Source organism: Prionailurus viverrinus, chromosome B4 (assembly GCF_022837055.1).
Source record: "Prionailurus viverrinus isolate Anna chromosome B4, UM_Priviv_1.0, whole genome shotgun sequence".
NCBI classification, from domain to species: Eukaryota; Metazoa; Chordata; class Mammalia; order Carnivora; family Felidae; genus Prionailurus; species Prionailurus viverrinus.
Window position 1 is genome coordinate 95,342,940 of NC_062567.1, and position 7,131 is coordinate 95,350,070.

Consider the following 7,131-nt stretch of genomic DNA (forward strand, 5'->3'; position numbering starts at 1 on the left):
TGTATAAGAATAAAAAATAGGGGCACCTGGGTGGCTCAATCAGTTGAGCATCTGACTCTTGATTTCAGCTCAGGTCATGATCCCAGGGTCCTGAGATTGAGCCCTGTATCCAGCTTCCTGCTGGGTGTGGAGCCTGCTTAAGATATTCTCTCTCTCTCTCTTTTTCTCTCTCTTTCCCCTCTTCCCCCCACTCTCTCCCTGTCTCTAAAATTAAAAAAAATAATTAAAAAATTAAAAGAATAAAGGTTTAATAAAAAGTATCTTATGGTATAGTCATAATTTCCTCCCTTTTTATGTTCATTTTATTCTATTTATCTTAATTTGTATTTTAAAAATACTTTACCAGAAGTTTCCCCTCCATAGTTTTTGAAAGGTAACTATTTTTAGTGGTTATTTTATAGTACTGTTCATAGTGATTATTCTAATTTATAATGTGTCTCTTTGATTTATCAAAATCTAAAAACATTTGGTAATTTTATTATGCCTCCCGGCCCATAGATACTCTCGGGAACTTAGCATACCTTAACTACATTTATTGCTACACGTGGCCATATGTTATGTATGTTTATAAATGAATTAAGTCTCAGAAACATTACTATTGTTTCATACAGTCAATATAACCAATATACTTGCCAAGTTCATTGTGCTCTATTTCTTGCATCTCTAACCTTCCATCTTACAGAAGTTTCCTTTTGCTTAAAGAACACTCTTTAGTATTGTCTTTGGGATATCATATTTGTTTGCCCCAATGTCTTTATTTCACCCAAAACTTTGATGTATTTTCCATGGGTATAGAATTTTTGAAAGGCTGTGACCTTTCCTTGGCAATTTGTATATATTGTCTTATTTTTGTTTCCCTTCCCTGTTTCTGATAAAAAGGCAGTTGCCGTTTATTTGTGACTTACTTGAATGTGTTTTAACTTTTATGCTTTTGCTTTTTTCAAGATTTTCTCTTTGTCTTTGGATTAAGCAGTTAACATTTCCTTATCATTTCCTTCCTTCGTTCCTTCATTCCTTCGTTCCTCTCTTCCTTCCTTTCTTCCTTCCTTTCTTCCTTCCTTCCTTCCTTCCTTCCTTCCCTCCCTCCCTTCCCTCCCTTCCACTCCTCCCACCCCCTCCTTCCTTCCTTACTTTTAACACCTCTGGTAAATGTGTGGCAGTAACATGGTGTGGTTTTAATTTGCACTTCATTGTTGAGCAATGAGAATAGGAAGTTTTTTATAAGTTTATTGGAGATTTGTAAATATTAATCCAAATGCATTGCCTATCATTCTTTCATATTCTTGTGTATTTTGTATAATTTAAATATGAGACATGTGTCAGTCATATGTGTCACAAATATCTTCTTTTACACTGTAGTTCGCCTTTTATTTTTCCGACGGTGTTTTAATGAGCAGAATATAAGTTATTAAATATGATATAGTCATATGTTTTGCTCTTTTATTTCATATTAGTTCTTATTCTTTCCTGTTATGAAGTAATTTTCTACCCAAATCTATAAAATATTTTCCTATCTCTTTTATAACTGCATTATTTTCTTTTTTTACATTAGTCCATCATCCAGCTGAAAGTGCTGTTTTCATATGGTATCAGATGGAAATAAACTTTTATTTTATTTCTATATAAACAGTTTTCCCATCAATGTAGTGTGTTAATTACTGATACTGATAAATGGTCTTTTTAATCAATAAAAGTATAAACCTAGAACTCCACATATACAGTTGCTTGATTTATGTCAATTATGCCACCACAAAAAAGATGATCTTTTCAATAAATATTACTGTACACTAGACAGACAAGACTTCTATTTTTTTTCCCCAAAGAGTGTGTTTGAAGTCACCGTTTTTGTTTGTTTTTTGAGAGTGGGAGGAGAGAGAAAGCATGCATGAGCAGGGGAAAGGGGCAGAGGGAGAGACAATCTTAAGCAGGCTCCATGCTCAGTGTGAAGCCCTACATGGAGCTCAATCCCACAATCCTGGGATCATGACCTGAACGGAAATCAAGAGTTGGCCACTTAACTGACTGAGCCACCAGGTGCTCCTAATGACACCCTTCTGATAAAAGATTTGTTAAACATTCTTTGTAATTCTGTCAAATTAGATTTGTGTATTTTGTGCTCATGTCATCAGGTTCCTGTGTCTTTAGAATTGCTATATGTAACTGATAAAATCTTTCTTTAGTGTATATTGAGAATTGCATATTCATAATGGTTTTGACTTTGAAAGGTATTTTATTCACTATCAGCACAGATATATATGTTTTATTGTTTACTGTTTTCCCATAGAGCCTTTTTATTCTTTAATTTCTGTACTACTCTTAAGATTTTCTTGCAATTTAATACAATCCAAAAAGGTTCTGTCATTTAAATAGAACATTTTGTGATATATATTCATACATATGATAAAAAAAGATGTTTGTCTCATCTTTCTACTTACATTATTGTGCTTTTCCTGTGCTTATTTTTCTTATTTTATGCGTTTGGGAAATTATTTTTAGTTTTATACTGTTTTATTCTCCCTTCATTAATCTATATTTTTAAAGGTTTACTTAAATTTTAATTGATATGCTGGAATTCCAATGTTAATCAAAACCTCTATGTCTTCTCAACTACATAAGGTCTTTTTTACATTTTAACTCCCAACATTCTCCTCTTTTTATACTCTTATTTGATAATTACTACACATATTTAATTCTGAAGTTATACATTATTATTATTGTTTTATATAAATATTTATTTGGTTTAAACAAAAATCTACCAATTTCCTTTCTTATATTTCTTAACTTATTTCTTCTTCTCCTGGAATTTCAACTTCTAGAATGTTACCAAATGAAATTGTGTATGTGTAATGAAATATGTAGATTTTCATTTATCTGAAAATCTTATTTAGTTCTTATTCTTGAAAGATGTTATACTGGGTTTAGAATTCTAGATTGGCATTTTTTTCTACGGTATCAATAAACCATTCCATTGTCTTATGAATTACATTATTTGCTGTACAATAATTTGTGTTACTTCAATTCCCTGGCTTCCCATACTGGGAAAGGCAGTCTTCCATGGGCCCTTAGGATCCTGCATGTCCTTGCACAGTGTTCCAAACTGCAGGCTTATCTGTCTCTTGATGCTGAGCTATTTCCGTAATGAGTTGCATAGGCAATTAAGTAGATCAAGGTGACCACAGAATAATTGCTTGTAGCTTCTTGCTACCCAGGCAAGGGTACTGGTTCTTCATTGTCAGATACCGAAGGTTCTGAGCCTTTTGCCTCATGTTCCTCAGGTGTGTTCAATTCATTGACTGCATAGCCTCTAACTGGTACTTATGAGCCAGAGAACTAGTGCAACCATACTGAAACTCTTGCTGTCTTTCTGTAATAAACTGTCTTCCCCTAATGTCTTCTGTTTCACTCTGTTAACAAGGATGAAGATGTGGCAGCCCAACCTTTTAGCTTGCTCTTGGAATCTTACTTTGTTTGCTACATGAGCTTTCATATTTGTCATCACTTCTATGGAATTCTAAGCTATTATTTCCTATTACATTGCCTCTTCTCACTTACTTTGCCTTATCCTTTAGCATTTAATTAATTCATCTAATTACCTTTATGTTACACTTAATCTTAGCCAAAAGGCTGAGAAGGAATAAGTATCTTTATGTTAGACTCCTCTGTATCCTCATGTCTCTATCTTTATTACCTTTTACTCCAAAAGTTTGTCTCATTTTACTCCATTATAAGTAATTTCCCCAAATTCTAATAATGAATTCTACTTTAGCTGGGTGGAATATGTAACTTAACTCGTTCATTTTAAAATTTTTGTATTTTAGTATCTATGTATTATGCCATTATAAAATCTACCTGGTCATTTTTATAATTGTGTTATCAATTAATTCTTTTATCACTTAAAGCACTTGAAATAGACTGTGCTCATATTATAAATCTGACATTTCTATAACTGAATATGAGGCCTAATTCTTCTGACTAATGTCTCTGCTGACACCTGGTGATTATCTTCTTGTGATTTTCAAGTTTAGATAATTAATTCGGTTTAGCAGATGTTAAACTCTGGAAATTAATAATGGATGAGTTAAGGCTGAATTTCCTTGCATTTGTTCTTTCCAGGTACACTACTGGCATGGAAACTATGTATTGTGTATTAGAAACCCACTTTATATATAAAGAGAAATGAGCCTAAAAGCAAAGGGATGGAGAAAGATATACTATTAATTTAAAATACTGTTAATTTAAAAACAGTAAGAGTAGACATATTAATTCCAGACAGAGCCTAATTCAGAGCAAGAAAAGTTATCAGGTATTAAAAGGGTCATTACATAAAGGGGTTAATTATCCAAGAAAACACCAATCTTTAATGTGTGTGTGCCTAAAATAGAGCATAAAATATGTGAGGCAAAAACTCATAGGATCGCAAGGAGAAATAGATGGATATACCATACTTGGAGACTTCAACAGCCCTCTATCAGAAAAGAACACATCCAATAGGTAGAAAATCAGTAAGAACATAGTTCAACTTAGGAACAACACAAAGCAATTGGATATAATGGCATCTATCAACTACATCTAACAAAACAGAGTACACATTTTTTCCATGCAATAGTCACCAAGAAAGACTACATTCTGGGCCATAAAACACCTTAACACATTTAAAAGAGTAAGAATCAAGTAATGTCTGCTCTCAGACCACAGTGAAATTAAACTAGAAATCAGTAACAGAAAGATAATTGGAAAACCACAAAATACTTGGAGATTAAAAAACATATTTCTAAACAGAATATGACTCAAAACATTTCAATAAAAGTTTTTAAATTTTTGAATTAAAAGAAAATGAAATCACACCTTATGAAAATTTGTGGGATGCAGCAAACCCATTGCTTGGAGGAAAAAACATAACATTAAACATATATATTAGAGAAGGAAAAAGATCTAAAATCAATTGCCAAAGATTTCACCTTAGAATACAGAAAAAGAAGAGCAAATTAAATCCAAAGCAAGAAATAATAAAAATTAGACTAAAAATCAACGAAATTAAATCCAGCAGTCCAATTATAAATATCAAGAAAACAACAAAAAATATCTTAAAGGATCAACAAAATCAATAAACTTCTAGCCAAGCTAATTAAGAAAAAAAAAACCGAGTACATAGATTACTAATATCATAAATGAAAAAGACAGCAACACTGCAAATCCCATGGACATTAAAAATATAATAAGGGGATATTATGGACAATTCTGTGCCCCCAAATTTGATAACCAAGATGAAATGGACCAATTCCTTGACAGATAAAACCTGCCAAAACTCAAACAAAAATAGACAACTTGAATAGGCCTATATATGTATTAAAACAAATTGAATCAATAATTAATAACTTTACAAAATAGAAACTACCAAGTCTAGATGGACTAATTGGTAAATTCTACCAAAGATTTAAGGGAGAAATTATGCCAATGCTCTACAGTCTCTTTCAAAAGATAAAGCTAGTGGAAACACTTTGAAAGTCATGCTATGAGGCCAGAATTACTCTAATACCAAAATGAGACAAAGACCTTAAACGAAAACTACAAACTAATATCTCTTATGATCATAGATACAAAAATTCTCAACAAATTATTATCAAATCTATGCCAACAATGTACAAAAATAATTATATACTACAATCAAGTGAGATTTATGGAAGGATGATTCAACATCTGAAAATCAATTAACATAATGCATCACAGCAACAGGTTAAAACACAGTCAAAACAATATATGGAGAAAAAAGATTTGTTTTTTTTTCAACGTTTATTTATTTTTTGGGACAGAGAGAGACAGAGCATGAATGGGGGAGGGGCAGAGAGAGAGGGAGACACAGAATTGGAAACAGGATCCAGGCTCCGAGCCATCAGCCCAGAGCCTGACGCGGGGCTCGAACTCACGGACTGCGAGATCATGACCTGGCTGAAGTTGGACGCTTAACCGACTGCGCCACCCAGGCGCCCCGAAAATAGATTTGACAGAATCCAACATCTATTCACGATTAAAAAATCTCAGTAAACTACAAATGGAAGAGAACTTCTCTACTTGATAATTAATACCTACAAAACACCTACACCTAACATACACTTAACAGTGAGAAATTTGAAGCCTTCTCACTAAAAGGAGATACAAGGCAAAGATGTCCCCTCTGACTACTCTTTTTAAACACCGTACTGAAAGTTCTAGCTAATGCAATAAAACAATAAAGGAAATAAAAGGTATATGGATTTGCAGGGAAGAACTAAAACTGTCTTTGCTCACAGATGTCATAATCATTTATGCAGAAAATCCAAAAGAATTGACAAGAAAATTCCTAGAATAAACAATTATAGTAAGGTTGCAGGATACAAGGTGAATATACAAAAGTCAACAGTTTTCATATATACCAGCATAAATAAGTGAGATGTGAAATTAAACACACAATACCACTTAGCAGTACCTGGCTGGCTCAGTTGGTAGGGCATGTGACTCTTGATCTTGGGGTTGTAGGTTCGAGTACTAAAAAATAAAATCTTAAAAAAATACCATTTATATTAATACCCCCTAAAATGAAATACTCAGGTATAAATCTAACAAAATATGCACAGGATCTATATGTAAAAAATGCATGACTGTAATAAAAAAAAATCAATGAATTGCTAAATAAATGAATAGATTTTCCATGTTCATAGATAGGGAGACTCCATAGTATGAAGACAGGAGTTCTTCCCTAATCAGTTTACATGTTCAGTGCAATGCCCAATATAAAATCTCAGCAAGTTATTTTGGTATATAGACAAACTGATTCTAAAGTTTATATGGAGAGACAAAACAAAACAAAACAGAAAAGCCAACATAATTTTAAAGAGAAAACAAAATTGGAAAATTGATTTTACCAGATATCAACATTTACTATAAAGCTATATAATCAAAACATTGGCAAATGAATGAACAGATTAATGAAACAGCATTAGAGAGCCAAGAAATAGATTCATATATGTGTAGTCAACTCAAATGATATTTGGTAAAGAAGAACAGGCAATAATACGATGATACAAAAACAGTCTTTTCACAAGTGGTACTAGAACGACTAGACATGCACGTGTTAAAAAGTGAACAAGATACAGA